The 18,120-nt window shown below is 36.4% G+C and overlaps 1 pseudogene; it reads right to left on the bottom strand.

Annotated features, from left to right (window-relative positions):
• Positions 1-11,925: 11,925 nt before the first annotated feature.
• LOC121265782 lies at positions 11,926-16,073 on the bottom strand (annotated as a pseudogene).
• Positions 16,074-18,120: the final 2,047 nt, after the last annotated feature.

The raw sequence follows: 18,120 nt of genomic DNA on the forward strand, positions 1-18,120 counted from the left end.
ACTTTCAATAAACGGAAAACATCTAGGGATTTCATCTAGGGGTAGGCATCCAAAAATAAGATTGGTTGCTGCCCATTGTACCACTGAGTGCGCACATGAATTTTGAGATTGATAAATTTTTACTTGTTTCCATCCTTGATGATGACGATGGATTTGTTGAATGTCTGCAATAATGGGAGAAACTTGCTAGAACTGTGAGGAGTCAAGACTTTCTACAGTTGTGATGACGTTTTGGGCGTTGCCTTCAATAATTGATAGATTTTGATGAGTTTCCATTTTGGAAGCTTGCAATGCCACTGAAACTTCAGCTACCAGCAGGTTTGAAATTTGAATTTTTTCTGTTTTGATTTCTAGGATACCCCCTTTATGGTCCCTCTGATCCACTAATGCCACTGAGAAATTATTCCTGATTGCTGCGCCAAAGGAGAAGCTATGAAAATTTGGAGGAGGAGGTTGCCAATTTTCTTCTTGACTGTTTTGCTTCTTTTCCCATGCTTCTTTGTATTTATCATAAATTTGACTTGGTTGACTATTTACTTTTCCTAGAGATAGGGTAGTGTGATTATGGACAGTATCATTTCATTGCCTCTAAATAAAATCCATGATGATTATTGCAAATAGTTGGAAGTGGTGTTTTTCCTTGTCTCGCAGTCCCAATGTTTGTTCAGGATATATGATCATTCTTATCCAGTCTGAGATGGAGTTGATGGGCAAGTTTGCTAGATTTAATGGCTAGTTGCTTTGTTGCCATAGTATCCGATTTATTGGGCACTCTACGAAGAGACGTAACAAAGCTTCTTCCACATGGTTGCACAATGGACATTCTGTTGATTCAAGTTGAGGGACAATTGTGTTGATACTTGTTTTGGTAGGGAGAATGTTCTAAAGTATCTTCCAAAGCAATAGCTTGCGTCGATCAAGGATTCTTAGACTTCAGAGAGGCTTGGAAACTCCATTATTATGTCTTATGGTTCAAAGCCCCGGTTGTTGAATGTTACATGATAAGCTATTTTGACCAAAAATTTCCTGTTATGATTTGGTGTCCAGATAATTTTGTCTTGCCCCTGTAAAATTGTTAGCAATGGAATTTTTTGTATTTTTGTGACGCTTTCTTGATCAAAGAGATTTTCCGTTTTTTTCGTGTCTCATGATCTTGGGTTGTTAACAATTATATCCGAAAATGTGAGGGAATAGTAGATTTGGTCCATAACATGGATTGGCTTTGGTTTGAAATTTTCGATGGAAGGAATGCGTGGTTCTGACCATATATTGACTAAGAGTCCATTAAGAATTTGGTAGCCTCGTCCTTTTTTTATAATGTGTCTAGTCTGAAGAAAACCTTTCCACATGCTTGAGTCTGACAATTTTGGTATGGCATCCCATAAATTTTTGTTTTGAAGGTATTTTTCCTTGAGGATTGAATACCACAGAGCTTTGTGTCCCTTCGCTTAATTCTCATCTAGTTTCTACTAGTAACGCTTGATTCATTTTCTTCATCAATCTGAGTCTAAGTCCTCCTAATTTTTTTGGTAGGCATATGGATTTCCGTAATTTTAATGTCATATTGTGGGTTTTGTCTTTTGGGAATCTCGACCAAAATTCTTGAAGCTTGTGTCGAGGGCCACCATGCATACCGATTTTGGGAGTTGAAAGGAGCTTATGTGGTAGGATGGGATTGTGCTTGCCATTAATCTGATCAACATTGTTCTTCCTACCTATGATAAGAGGTTTGATTTCCAACCTTCAAGTTTTTTCCTCACTTTGCTTAACATTTCTTTGTAACTCTTTTTTTATTTTTGTTGAAAGAGGTTGGTAGGCCCAAGTATTTCATTCTTGCTGAAGATGCTTTGTAAGGAAGCCACTATGTTATAGATGCTTTGGTTGTTGGGCTTGTATTTCTTGCGATGAAGATGAAGGATTTGTTCAGACTAACCTTTTGCCCCGTTCATTGCTGATATTTTTCTAAGCTTTCTGAGATAACTTGAACATTTCTTTTCGTGACTTTTGCAAATATAATTGTATCATCCACAAAAAGTAGATGCAAAATGGGTGGGCTATTTCTGCTGATTTTTACTACTTCAAGTGTCTTTTGTGCTTCCGCTTTTAACAGTATTCTTGAGAGTGCCTTTGTGACTAGTTTGAAAAGAAATGGTCAGAGCGGGTCTCCTTGTTTGAGTCCTTGTTGGGCTTTGAAGAATTGATAAATAGTCAATTATGCGGTATTAATACTCTTAAATATCTTGGATTAAAAGAGTTTTATGTATTAAAATAAGAGTATTAATTAGATAATGTGATTTAATTTTTTTTTTGCATGTGAAATGACTTTCTTGTCTTTAACTAAATCCAAAAAGGCATCATCAAGCACTTAAGTGCACATACAAGCACTTAGGCCCATGAGAGGAAACCCATGAAGATCAATAGCATGTCTCATGCCTAAGTGTTGCACCTGGGAGGAAATAAAGGCCAAAGTGGTCCTGGGCAAAAAGAAAAAAAGATGGTTTGCGAGTGGAACGAAGGCAAATGGGGAAACGTGGCTGCGTATGTTCGTGGCTGGACATTGGAGAAGCAGAGACAGACGCAACGGATGCACGGAGAGAAGAGATAAAAGGAAAAGAAAAAAATCAGGCCTAGGACACATTTTATTTTATTTTATTTTTACTTTTTTTGCTTTGGATTCCCGAAAGGATTTTATTTTTTGGAGCTTTTCTTTTCATTCATACACGGGGCGTCGGATTCCTATTGGGGGAAAAGGGGGCTCTTCACATTTCACTTTGATTTTTTTTCAGACAGCTGAGTTTCACAACTTGGATCTCGTTTCCTTTTGTGCTCATTTTAACCACAACATTATCTTTGAGAAGTTAATTTATGCATTCTAGGGTTTAATTCATTTGAGTTTATTTTACTCTCAAATTTTTTTATGACTTTATTTAGATTAATTTTTACTGTTAGAAATATCATGTGTAGCTAAAATCTGAAGCTTGAGTTGTGGAATGAGACTTGACTTGTTTTGGATTCTAGTTTAATGCAATATTTTGTTGATGAATATTGATTTCACTTGTTGCTAGTCAGATTTGAATTGAAAATAGAGTGCAGCTCTTGCTTTTGATTTGTTGTTGACGTAAGGTACAACAATTGCTTGAAAATTATCAAGGCTTCTCTCAGTTGATTGTTAAAGTGTGTTGGGTTAGTAAAGTTGTGTATCCCTTAGGGAAATATTGCAAAAACTTGAGCAGAACTTTTTATCTTCCTTTTATCAATGCCTTGATTGGATTATTAATTGAGAAAATATTCTAGAAACCGAAACAAAGAGAGTTCCATACCCAACTCAAGTGTTTGTTAATTTGCCTATTTGATTAGAAACTTTAATTTCAGTTTTGATTTAATTTTTACGGGAATTAAATTCATACTTTTTTTTATCTTCTTAAATCATTTTCAAAGAAATATATTAAAATCCTTTTTGCTCATTGTTTATACATACATAAAAAAAAATATAAAAAGAAAGAGTTTTATACCTCATTTTACTTCTTCACACTTCTCATACATCATTATACTTTCCAATTAAATTTCACAAATGCTTTGCTAATCCTTTGTCCCTATGGAATACAATCCTGGACTTATCCTTGATACAACTTGACACTCCTACACTTGGAAGCACATTTGAGACCGAGTCAAGAATCCTTTCGGTGAGCCATTTATGAGGATGGAGAATGTTGCCATTGTTATACATTCTTTTATCAAGCTTATCCCTTCTTGGGCTATTCTCAATGCTCTCATCACCGGAAAAGAAAATCTCATTGCACTAGATCGAAAGCTTTTTCCATGTCAAGTTTAATGGCCATTAATCCCTTTTTTCCTATTTTCCTTTTGAGATAGTGGAATGGCTCATGCGCAATGATTGTGTTTTTATTTTATTTTATTTTATTTTATTTTTTATTTTTTTATGTTGCGGCCTGGGATAAAAGTTGTCTGAAATGGGGGAGATAATGTTTGGTAACATAAGTATTAAGCAGTTTGCCAATATTTTCATCCTAATTTGTAGCTAACATTTGTGAGGCTTAATGAGCGGTATTGGCTTGGGATATTCGGATTTGGAATTTTTGGAATGAGAGCTACGTTGGTATGATTTAGTTGCTTCAAGAGATTACCGCATCTAAAAAAATTTTGAACTGCCTAGACCACCTTTTTTTATGATCTCCTAATAATGTTTGTAGAAAAGAGTTGTCATGCTATCTGGGTCTGGTGTTTTATGTCTTGGGATTTGTTTTAGAGCTCTTAAAATTTATTCTTCACTTGGTATCGCATTAAGCAATTCATTATCATGATCTGAAATATGCTTATCAAAAAGATTTTCAAGCTGCTCCAAGATTTGCGGGTTGGATGTGGTATATATTGATCTGAAATGATTTATAAATGAAGATTCAATAATGAGAGAGTTCATTGTCTAGTTACTTGGTCCCAATTTGATGGAGTCTATGATATTTCTTCTCCTTCAAATTGTTGCTGTGAGATGATAGAATTTTGTGTTGAGATTCGTGGAGGTGAGCCAGGTGATCCATGATTTTTGACGCCACAGTATTTGTTCATTTTCTCTTTGTTTGTGCAGTCTGTGTTGCAAGGCTCTTTCTTTCTCTTGATTGTAAGGTGTCATTTGACAGTTTTGAATTTCAAGCAACTCTCTTTCTAGATCTTGTATATTCTGCTGGACACGCCCAAAGTGTGTTTTATTCCATCTTTTGAGTACTTGTTTGGTTGCTTTGATTTTCTTGTGGACAGAATATTGGCCTGATTGCCTTGATATCTTCTGTCCCATGCCTCCTTAATTATTTGATGGCTAAGCAATTCTCTAATCCAAAATTCTTCAAACTTGAAAGATGAGGTTTGGCAATGGTTTGTGGTGATGTGCAATAATAATGGATGATGATCTGATGCTGATGAGGCTAAGTGTTGTAGCTTTGCATCCGAGAAGAACAACCTCCATTCTTAGTTTGCTATTACTCGGTCTAGTCATTCTCTTATAAGGGCTTTCCCATATATGTTATTTGACCATGTGAATTTCGGACCCGTGAAGCCTATGTCAATGAGGCCATTTCTATTCGTCAGAGACCTTCGCTTTTGTTGATGTTAGTTGGGTGCCCACCTTGATTCTCAGACTGATCAATGAGAACATTGAAATCACCCATGCAAACCCAAGGGCCCGAAAATGCTTGGTATATTGAGTCCACATGTTTCCAAAAATTTTCTTTGAAGTTCCATTGGGCTGGTGCATATACATATGTAATTAACCATGGTTAATAAGGAGGATCCGAGTAGATTAAAAACTGAAATTGCATTCATATTAATTTGTACAAGTTACAATTCTACACCCAGATGCCACAAAAGTAAGAGACCCAATTTTTTACAAGTTGTTGGAAAATGAACAAAATGTTAGAAATCTAAACTATTTACAATAGATTTGGTGCATTCATCCGTCACCAAAGTTTCCGACAAAAAGATTACTTTCAGGTTATAGGTCCTAATATTAGCCCTTAAATTTTTTATTATGATATGATTCTATGGTGTTCTGAATATGTTTTGTACTTTGATATGATATGATGTGATTTCTGAAAACCTCTGACATGACATTTTATTTTTGTTATGTTCTGACCTTACCACGGGTGTAAAACTGTGGTGTCTGTTCTGGTTGGTACTAAATTTTCTATTTTCGGTGCACCCACTCTGGAAGCCAAAGTGGTTTCCTATTTGGTCTTTCCTGTGTGCACACTCGGAGCTCCGAGAATAATAAGGGGAATATTTCATATTCTGTTTCTACTTGGTTTGCCGTTGGGGTTTGCACAACTCTACGATGGGGGTTAAACATGGAATTCTTTTATGATGTAATGTTTCAATTATGTTATGCCAAATGAATTTTTAATAAGAATATTTTTGAATTTTCGCTTTGATATTTTTGATAACATGTTCTAATTTTTCATTCTGAAAATAAAAATATTTTGTTCTGCATTCTAAACTTTGTAAATACTCTTGTTTATATACTGGTATATGTTATTTGCTTACTGAGTTGTTGATAACTCATAAAATAAATAAATTTGTATTTTATGGGGAATTTGGAATATATAAATATGTTATGGGAGATAATTTTAGGTTACAAGGAGCTAACTCTCTGGATCTACGGGAACGAGATGTTACATGCTTGGGTAGTATTTTACCTGAATGGTTAAAACTAGTATTCCACGCATGCCATTGGTTAATGATGGTGGTGTTTTTTTTTTTTTCATTTATGCCCTTGAGCTCTCAGGAGGTCAACCCTCTGCACTGCTCGAGTTTCTTCCCCTTCCCCCGGATCTTAACCCAAATTGCCCTCTCTCCTCAATTTTCTTCTAATTTGATTCTTCCTTGCTCTCTATTCGCATTCTTTGTGTTGATACATTTTTTGGACAAGCCGAAGAGGAAGGAGGAGCCATCCTCTACCCACAATGGCTGCTTGAGCATCGGTATGGGTTCTTACGTTTATCCATAGCAGTAAATAATAAAAGAAATATAGAAGAGAGAGGGACACATATTTACGTGGTTTGACATAAAACCTATGTCCACAGGGTATCTGGAGAGCAAATCTACTATGCTGGATGATTTGTACACTCTTTCATAGTCTCACATATGTCACAGTACAATAGAGGTAATGGAGGTTTAGGATCCTCTTGACTAGATGAAGATGATGTCTCTAAAGGCCCCAATGATAAACCCGGTTGCCCTTCAGGAAAGAAAATCCAATGTTTCCAATGAACCTATTTCTGTTCTTAGCAGTAGTTCTGGTAAAGAGGCAGGCCCAATTTAGTGGTTGGAAAACTCCATGCTAGTTCTTGCCCTACTTTATAGCCTAAGGTAGAACCCAATGTTACCCACATATTTGAATACATTTTAATGGTTACTGAAAAGAAACAAACCTCTAGAGCTGAACTCAAGTCTGGAGATAGAATGCCAAGGGATGTTTCCTATTTTTAATTCTCTCTATGCTTGCTAATAACTTTGAATCTTGGTTCTACCATAGCATCATCAGAAAGATGAAAGCATTTATAATATGGAAAGCTACCCTCTCTGGTAAGTTCTATTAAGAACAAAGGACGTAGAAGGGTTACTTGAATAGCTGGTGTAATTTCTAACACAAAAACTCAAATTATATATATGTTCATGAATTCTATTATGGTTTTGAATTGAGAGGTAGGGTGGCAATAATTTGCGGGTCAAACCGCAAAATCCGCAATTAACATGTTACAGAAAATTTATTTGGATATCAAGATGAGTTTAGATGTATCTATGAGACGTTGAAAAAAGTTATGAGTCCTGCATGTAAATAAGTATTGAATTGAAAAAGATTGTAGATCATAAATATAAATATATTTTGAATTTAGATGAATTTAATAATTTAAAATTTAAATATTTAAAAATTAAATATTTAAATATTAAATTCAATTTAAAATTAAATTGAATTGAATTATTTTCAAACTCATTTCTGAGTTGGGTCTTTAACAACCCTATGTCAAATATGCTTCTAGCAGCAATAAGCATATCATCAACATATAATAGCAAATAAATGAAAGACTTATCAGATAATTCCTTATGATAAACACAACTATCATAGTTACTTCTCAAATAACCATGATCAATCATAAAGGAATCAAACCGCTTATACCATTGCCTTGGCGACTGCTTCAAACCATATAAAGACTTCTTCAATCTGCACACATGATCTTCTTTGTTTTCAACAATGAATCCCTCTGGCTGATGCATGTAAATGGTTTCTTCAAGTTCACCATGTAAGAACGCTGTTTTAACATCAAGTTGCTGTAGCTCTAAGTCATACAATGCTACTAAAGCTAGTAGCAATCTGATCGAACTGTGTTTCACCACTGGAGAGAAGACTTCAGTGAAGTCGATGCCTTCTCTCTGACTGAAGCCCTTAGCAACTAAGCGTGCCTTGTACCTTGCATCTGTATCACCCTGGATTCCCTCTTTTCTTTTGAAAATCCATTTGCAGCCAACAGTCTTTACCTTCTTTGGCAACAGAACCAAATCCCATGTTTGGTTTTTGTGAAGAGACTCAATCTCTTCGGTCATAGCTGCGCACCACTGTGCAGATTCTACGCTCTTGACAGCTTCTGAATAACTGGAAGGTTCCTGACCAACTATATTCTCTGCCGTAGTAAGAGCATACATAACCATATCTGCATGAGCATACCTCTGAGGTGGTCTAATCTGCCTCCTCTGTCTACCAGTCGCTATACTGTAGTCTTGCTCACCTTGTGCGCCGCTACTTGAATCAGAATCATGCTCATCTTCAAAAGCATGATCTTGGGCGCCGTTGGGCAGCCCTTGTGATGCCTCCACCTGAAACTCCACCTGCTTTCTAACATCCTGTTCTTGTCCTGTAGACTCAGAATTTTCCTTCCTCGGACTAAGCATGGACTTTTCATCAAAAGTGACATCCCTACTGATTACAAACTTGGGTGATTTAGGATCAGTACACCACAACCTGAATCCTTTCACCCCACTGGCATATCCAATGAATATGCCCTTCTTTGCCCTTGGCTCAAGTTTTCCATCATTAACATGGAAATATGCAGGACAACCAAAAATTTTCAAATTTGAATAATCAGTAGGAGTATCAGACCATACCTCATTTGGAGTCTTCAAACCAATCGCTGTGGCTGGTGAGCGATTGATCAAGTAACAGGCCGTGTTGATTGCTTCGGCCCAAAAATCCTTAGCCAAGCCTGCATTAGAAAGCATGCTGCGAGCTCTCTCCAAAAGGGTCCTGTTCATCCGTTCAGCTACCCCGTTTTGCTGTGGAGTATGTCTAACTGTACGATGTCTGGCAATACCCTCATTTCTGCAGAATTCATCAAACTCACCTCCGCAGAATTCCATACCATTGTCGGTGCGAAGTCGCTTGATTTTCTTGCCCGTCTGATTTTCAATCAAAGCTTTCCACTGTTTGAAGTTAACAAATACATCACTCTTCTGCTTCAAAAAGTAGACCCAAACCTTCCGAGAGAAATCATCAATGAACGTAAGCAAGTATTGAGCTCCACCTTTTGACGGGACGGAAGATGGGCCCCAAAGATCAGAATGAATGTAGTCCACAGAACTTTTGGTTCTGTGAACCCCTGTAGAGAACTGAACCCTGCACTGTTTGCCAAACACACAGTGCTCACAAAAATCCAGTTTCCCTATCTTCTGATCACATAACAAACCCTGCTTACTCAGAATTGACATTCCCTTTTCACTCATATGACCCAACCGCATATGCCACAAACGAGTGACATCTGAATCTGGATCATCTGACACTGACACTGCAGCTGCACCTGTCACTGTAGAGCCCTGAAGGAAATAAAGACCATTTGTCTTATCTCCTTTCATCACAACCATAGAGCCCTTACTGACTCTGATAGCTCCACCTTCACCAGTGTACTTATAGTCCAGAGAATCAAGAGTACCCAAAGAAATGAGATTCTTTTTCAAATCTGGAATATGCCGAACATTAGACAAAGTCCGGACAATTCCATCAAACATCTTGATTCTGACTGAACCAATTCCAGCAATTTTACAACCCATATCATTCCCTAACAAAACAGAACCTCCGTTGACTGATTCATAGTTAGTGAACCAGTCCCTCTTGGGACACATATGGAAAGTGCAAGCTGAGTCCAAGACCCACTTGTCACTAAAGCGACTATTGGAGTCGCTTATTGCTAGAACAAGATCTAGGTCGTTAGACCTATCATCAGCAACACTAACGGCATTAGATGAACTAGTGCCGTCCTCCCTGTTTTTCAATTTTGGACACTCGTTCTTGTAGTGACCAAACTTATGGCAGTAATGACATTTGACGTTTTTCTTACTAAACGTTGTTTGTGAACTGCCCCTGGATTTCCCCTTATTCTTTTCTGAACCCCTGTCATTCGATCTACCCCTGCTTGAGGACCCCTTAACAAACAAGCCACTAGCTTGTTCATTAGTGTTCTTCACACTCAATTTATTCCTCAACTCCTTAGAATTCAAAGCAGACTTTACATCTACCAAGGAAATTGTATTTCTACCATACAACATGGAATTTACAAAGTTCTCAAAAGACGTGGGTAATGAACATAAAATAATTAACGCTTGATCTTCTTCTTCAAGCTTAATATCTATGTTCCTCAGATCCATAATGATTTTGTTAAATTCATCTAGGTGTTCAGAAATAAGAGTACCTTCCTTCATTTTGAGAGTGTATAACCGTTGTTTCAAATACAACCGGTTAGTGAGAGATCTCTTCATGTACAGATTCTCAAGTGCTGACCAGAGACCAGTTGCAGTCTCCTCATCAGCAACCTCTCTTAAAACTCCATCTGATAGTGACAAAAGAATAGTACTGTGTACCTTTTCTTCTTCTTCTTTCGAAGGAGCCGGAGAATCTTCAGATACCGAGACTTCTAATACTTTTGACAAGCCCTGTTGTCGCAGTAAAGCCTTCATCTTGATGCGCCATAGACTGAAACTGTTCTGACCGTCAAATTTCTCCACTTCGAACTTAGCCATAGCCATCCCTCCAGATCCTGAGCCAAGCTCTGATACCAGTTTGTTGGGAATAAGTGTAGCTAGGACTAACACGAAGTATAGCAAAAGAGATAGATGACAATCATACAGAATGAACACCAAGAATTAAGTGGTTCGACTCAAAACGAGCCTACGTCCACTGGTGGGGTTGGTATCGAAGATTTCACTATCAACAGAGATGGAGTACAAATCAATACAACAAAACTTCACAAGGAAGTTATCTCTCAAACTCACTCTAGACTTCTTCTCTCAAGAAAACACTAAAAACAAATGCCAAATGAATTCTGAAGAAGTTGGATAAGAGAGAGGCGCCGTTTGATATTTATAGGAAAAGTGAGAATTCACTTTTGTGAACATTGGCTCGAGCGAACGTCGAGCGAGTGTCGAGCGAACGTAGATATTCTGTACTTCGCTCAAGCAAACAGTTGTGCGAGAGTCGAGCGAAGCTCTCTGCCTGAACTCGCTCGAGCTGTGTGTCGAGCGAGGGTCGAGCGAAGCTCTCTGTCTGAATTCGCTCGAGCTGGGTGTCGAGCGAATGTTGAGCGAAGCTCTCTGTCTGAATTCGCTCGAGCTGGGTGTCGAGCGAATGTTGAGCGAAGCTCTCTGTTTGACTTCGCTCGAGCTGAGTGAACCTCCGCTCGAGCGAACGTACGACACTTGCACTGTTCAATCAGAATTCAAGCTACCTCATAACACATCATTTTAAGCCGAGTCTCGTATTAAGTTGTCTCTATGCCCAAGTTTGTCTCTCGCCAGCAGGGTGCGTTTGTTGAGTTAGAATTATCTCTGGCAACGTTACTTTGGCTCAAGAACTGACACGTAGCTTGGCTAGGAAGACTAAAGGCAATGATCATGTCATGCCAACTGAATATGTTTTCGGCGTGTCCAGTCCACTTTCGGTTTAAGAAAAGTGTTGTGTCTATCGAAATCCGAGTTGTTTTGCTGAGTCATATTTTCTATTCGTTTAGATGAAAGTTAAAAGTTGAATAAATTATTATTAAAATATTAATTTTTAATAATATTATTATTATTTTAAAATTTAAAAAAATTATATTATTTATTATATTTTATGTTAAAATTTAAAATAATTATAATAATTAAATAAAATAAATTGAGATGAATTTATTATCTAAACCTACGTGGCACTCATCGGGTTCTTTCACCTTCGGTGGAGGCTTAAGACGGGAAACTTTTAAAATTCCGGCCTAGTTTTGTTTTTAACACAATAATCATTTGAGAAGATTTAATAAAGAAAAAAAATTGAAAAATTGAAAAGAATATGATAGTCCACTCCTCGAGTTGTTCCTGGGTCGATTGGATCTGTTAATTTCCCCTTTAACTTTGTACGAGTGTTTGTCTAACTCAAATCCTAATTCATAGAAACATCATTCATCAGCTTATTAGATTCCAAATAGGAATCTGATATACATTGGTTAATTACGAAAGCTGAGTTGAAATCATAAACTATACTCACTGCATTTGTAACAGTTGGAGCAAAAGAAAAGATAAAAACTACTCTATCTTCCGAAGACCACTGTTACTGTCAAATCGTTCAAGGATACATTTCCATGGCCTTCCATATGGGATTCTGACTCAATAGAGTTGCCCCTCTTTGAAGTGAAAGTAGGCTGTCTGGGTAACGGAAGATTTAGAGCTTCACTCTCTAGAATTGACACAACAGATGATATTGTTGGTCTCTGAGCTGCTGAATCTTGGACACACAGCATCCCCAAATGAATGCATCTCAATGTTTCATCTTCGGAACATGAATCTCGAATAGAAGGATCAACGATTTCCATTGCCTTTCCTTCATTCCAAAGATGCCATGCCTAATACCAGCCAAGAAATTAATTAAGTCGCTGCATGCAGTATCTGATCACTGAGTGGAGGTTATTTCTCTAATCTCACTGTATATTGGAACATACTATTAGACATACTTACATGTTGGATAAGGCTCGAGTCTTCTGATAAACGAAAGCTAGTGTTCCTTCGACCACTCACAATCTCTAGTAATAGTACCCCAAAACTATAGACATCTGACTTCATTGAGAATAAACCTTCCATTGCATATTCAGGAGACATGTAGCCGCTGCATTTCGACAAAGATTGCGAAATTTAGATTGAACTAGTTCTTGACGTGGGGTGAAATATGGTTCATATTTTACATATAATTAAGATATAAAATAAATAATAAAATCTATATCTTCTCATCAGTTTAACCTTTCGGAACAAATGGAGATTTCACATAATATCAGAGCAGAGGTTTTGAGTTCAAACTCCAATTCTATACTTTATCCCATTTAATTAAATATTTCACGTGTTAGACTACCCATTGAAGGGGAGCTTGACCCATATGTGAGGGAGAATGTTAATATATAAAATAAATAATAAAACCTACATCTTCTCATCAAATAAAACTTTTAAGACAAGAAGTTATTTCACACATGATAAAGGTCATATATACTCACTAGGTTCCCACCACTCTGTTTGTCTTGGCTTCATGCTGGTTTCCCCCAAATATCCTAGCCATGCCAAAGTCTGAAATCTTTGGATTCATGTCTTTATCAAGCAAAATGTTGCTGGCTTTTAGGTCGCGGTGAATTATTCTTAGCCTCGAATCTCGATGGAGATAAAGGAGTCCTCTTGCAATCCCTTCAATAATAGCGAAACGTTTCCTCCAATCTAGTAGTGCTTGCTTGGTTGTGTCTGTCATATTGACAGGAAGTACTCTTTGTTGGAATATACTTTATGAATTAGATCTATAATATTTCCTGGCAACCTTTTTTGGTAGCAGTAGATAGGGAAAAAGGAACGTACCAAAAAGAAAGTAATCTAAACTTTTGTTTGGCATGTATTCATATATCAACATCTTTTCTTCCCCTTGAATGCAGCAGCCTAATAGTCTGACAAGATTTCTATGTTGTAATTTGGCAATTAGTATAATCTCAGTCTTAAACTCCTCCAAACCTTGAACAGATCTTCTTGAAAGCCTCTTTACAGCTATCTCTTGTTCACCCGGAAGCTTCCCCTGTAAATTGGAAACAAAAGAAAGCAAAACGATATCTCTAGTTTTAACATCCATCCCTTCTCTAAGAAGACTTTTTCAGGCAAACTTATCATAAATAGACTAAATAGTCACCTTATAGACAGTACCAAAGCCCCCCTCCCCGAGCTGATTTTCTTCAGAAAAGTAGTTCGTAGCAAGTTGTAGGCAATTGAAATTGAAAATTGGTAGTTCCGGCATGCTTGCTTGATCTCCTTCAGTGGAAAGATCAACTGATCCTGAAAATCTTGGAGATGATTCTCTACTTTTGCTTTGTTCCAAAATTGGTATGTCATGACCATACTTCCAACGTGCAATTGAGAAAACCGTGGGCAAAACTAATCAAAACAAAACGAAATAAAGGCTTCCAAGTTAAGATCGATCATCGCAAATGGGTAAATTTTGAAATCTTTCGCTCTCATTCACTAAGGGAAAACTTTGGATATTACCTTTCACTTTTGTTTTGAGACAACACAACAAGAGTATGAATAGTACTCCTAGGCCCAGTACTCCAGCCACAGCAATTATTATAATCATATGGGTGGATAATTTTCTCTTGCCACCTATTCATATTAACAGACAACAATAAGTACATGTAAATTATTGCAATATTTCATGTAATTTCAACAGATTTATCTTCTATATATGGAAACAAAAGGAATAAAAGAAGAACACATTTGAATCAATTAATTGAGCCTTTTCGTACGTATCCGGTGTTATTTACTAGAACAATTTGAATGGACACGAGAGAAATCAAATGGCAGTTTGATCCCCATCTGTCCCTTGATAAAGACCAAGGACGATAAAATAAATTGCTTGGAGAAGTACTATAGAACTCAGTGAAAATTAATGGGAATGGCCATTGAAATTTCCTCTACTGACTTATGCAAACAGAGATGCCATATGTCCAAAACAAGCCATACAAACCAATAGCAGAAAACTGATGCATGACATAAAAAGATATATGGAAAAAGAAAAAGAAACTTTCTGATCATCTGCAAAATGTCAATGACATCTTGGACAACTTATAGAGGTGACAATACTGCACTCTCTGAATGGATATGATAAGTTTTTCTATGTCAAGAACAGTAAGAATGACAACTGCGAAATTTAACATTACCTAGTACTTCGGAATTCGCAAGTCGGATATGCATCCTATTACCTCCTTTTGCAAACTGCTGAGCATCAACCAAATCCCCTATCCATATCATGCACCCAATCCCAGTAACAAATGCATACGCTGTACAAGAACAGTTTTGCAGACACCTTTCCTTACAAGCCTCGTTAGAATTGAGCGTCACCAAATCTGCAAAATCTGGCAACTTCATGCCACGTAATTTGGAGAACCCATCTCCATTATCATTTTCCTCCGACAATTTAGTACTCTGACAATTTAACCGAGTCCTCCTTATACATCCACCTGACCAATTTCCTCTACTCCATTGATCTGTGTACCTTGGAACAAACCCTTTCATACAACGGCAAATTGGTGAATCCACTGCACTACAAATCCCAAAAGCACCGCACTTGTTATAGTGCTCGCAATCGTTAGCCGGCTGAGATTGAATAACACTCCACTTTTTGTCCCCATTATCTTCTACCCATCTTGACTGCTCTTCATATCCATCCCATGTTATCCGAAATCTCAACTTATCTTTATCATTCAACGGGGTATAAGTAAAATACCTGCTTCCATTCTCTTTATCAGAAAGTACAAAAGTACCATACATATAATTGCCTGTCATATTTGTTACACTTGAAAATATTCGTCCATCCCAGTACCCGCTTCTCCATCGCCTTTCCTCTCCCTCCCATATCAATACCTGTGGCGAGGCACGGGATCTACTCCCATGGAGTAGTTTCCTGGTGAAGGATCATTGGCAGATTTCCATGAAATGAAAAGACGATTTTCACCCATTTCAGCATTCACTTCCACTCTCATGCCAGGCAAATATGTGTCTGTCGGGTCATTGAAGCTCTGCCAGTAAACATGAGTTTCCTTATCGTCACTGCCAAAGAGGATGAGATTTCCTGTATTGTCAAGTTCTGCTGTCGTGTTCTTTAATGTGATAGAAGCATTACTTGACCATATTGCAACATTTTGTCCATCGAAAACCATTAAATTGCCATCATCTCCGATCCTTAGCACCCCCGATTTATCCGATATTGGTCTCTTTCTGTTTGCCACCCAAATGACTGAATATAGTACTTCCGGAATGCCGTTGTCATGCCATATTCCAACGTACCTTGATGTTGAATTTTCAGGGCTGAAGAATCCCAGTACGAAGTTCTGACCCTCTGATATGAGGGTCTGGCCGTCTTTTATGGATTGGCCTTGTGAGATTACATTTTCTGCATGGCAAAACAAAGTAAGAAAGCTAGAAATTAACAGGAATGATAACTGAAAAATACCAACTGGGTTTCTGCCCGTGATGCCCATATCACTGTAGGTGATCAGGATTATGGAGATTCGTCTGCAGGTAATTAGAGATCTGGAGTCTGAATATATATGATGTGAGGTGGACAAGGTTGACTGGGAAACTTGCATTCGAGATACACGCATTTTCCTACCATTTTCCGAGAGTCATGAGTACGGACACGTGATTCATATCTTGATCAAAGCTTTTATGCATCTATGCATCGACTATTCCTCTCTAGGTTTTTACGTACGTTTTAAAGTTTTTGCATAAATTTTAAATTACCAGACAGCATGGTACGTAATTTCTTTACTCTAGCTATTATATGATGATTCATATATTATAAGAAGGGTAATAACTTAGATATTTAATTAATGATGTCACATTATCTTTATATTTTGAGATTATTCAATAAAAAAATATTTTAGCCACAAAGAGATCTTACAAAAATAAATTCTTAAGTACTTGATGTGATACGTTAAATTGTAAAACTCATTTAATTGTAAACTAGATATAACATTTCATATGAAGTCATTTCAATTTGTGAATTTATTTTTATGTAATCGTTTTGTGATTGTAGTATTAAAAAAATAAAAATATTAAAAAACAATAAAAATATTAAAAAATAATATTTTATTCAACTTTTACCTTTTATTTAAAATTATTTCATTTCATCTCTATCCAAACTGCACATTAATCTTTGACCCTTAATCATTATCAAAGTACTTTTAAAATTGAACCTTATTTTTTAATCGTGTGTCACTTTAGGGTTACGATAAAAGAAATGTTATATATTATATTTTTATCTATTTTTATCATTTTATTAATAAAATATTGTAAAAAAAAAACCTAAACATAAATAAATACCATCAATATAATGAAAAAATAATAAAATATAAATATATATAGCATAACTCTTCTACCGTACAGACTTTCAGATTTGAAGAAAAAATTGTTGTTTCGTTGCTTGTCCAATGTCCACGGATTCCACTATTGACTCTCGGTACTCGGTGGGGAAAGTTTGCTTACGCGCCCTGATAGCGCAGATATGTCAAGTCTCGGATTGTGATCCAAGCCCGATCAAATAAGTCAGATCACGGCAGAACTCCGGAGCATGTAGTTATAGTTTGTTTTTACCATTCTTTTTAATTCATTTTATTTCATTTTATTTAATTATTATAATTTTTTTATATTTTTATATAAAATAAAATAAATAATTTAACTTTCTAAAATCTTGAAATAAAAATAATATTAAAAAATATATTCTAATAATATTTTATTTAATTTTTAATTTTAATTTTAATTCATCTCATCTACAAAAACAAACATGGCCTATATCTGGCATATATTACTTATTACTTAATTTTAGAAGTAATAAAATATGTTAAAAATTAAATTTGCTATGAAGTTGTAGAGGAGTCAGTCTCACATTGAGTTTTAGCACCTGGGGGCATTTGGGAGTTAGACGGTTGCACAATTTGGCATTTTCAAAAGTAAAACTCAAAGGAGTTTTACGCATGCAGGCCTTTTGGCTTTATGAATGGAACACCGCATGAAAAGAGAAAAAAAAAAAAAAAAAAAAAAGGGCTTATGGCGTAAGAGGACGAGTTTTATTATTGGGGGAGTTTTCGTTTGGAGGCTAGGGGACGGAACAACATACTTTTTTTGGAGACGCACACAACGCCGTTGAAGAACCTGGAAGGGTCCACTGCCGCTGCCCAGCTTCCTCTACTACTTTTCATCTTCATCTCCATTCATTTGTCTGGCTCTTTTCACTCTATACTATTTATTTAATTTTAGTTTAAAGTTTGTAATGTATTTTTGAGATATTTGGCATAGACTTTGGGACATTTTATTTGCTGTTTATTTACTTTGTGTTATATATTTTTCTCGCTTCTTTAAGCTTTCATTTAACTGTGATTACAATTGCTATGGATTGATTTTGAGAATTTGAAATTTGAATACAAGGATGAACTCTAGAATCTTGATTTTAGGGCTTTTCAATTCTTAGTTTGTATTTTGTCAATTACTTTCTAATCTAGTTTAATTCTTACCTTAGTTTTATTAATC

This window comes from Juglans microcarpa x Juglans regia, chromosome 5D, assembly GCF_004785595.1.
Source record: "Juglans microcarpa x Juglans regia isolate MS1-56 chromosome 5D, Jm3101_v1.0, whole genome shotgun sequence".
Taxonomy (NCBI): domain Eukaryota; kingdom Viridiplantae; phylum Streptophyta; class Magnoliopsida; order Fagales; family Juglandaceae; genus Juglans; species Juglans microcarpa x Juglans regia.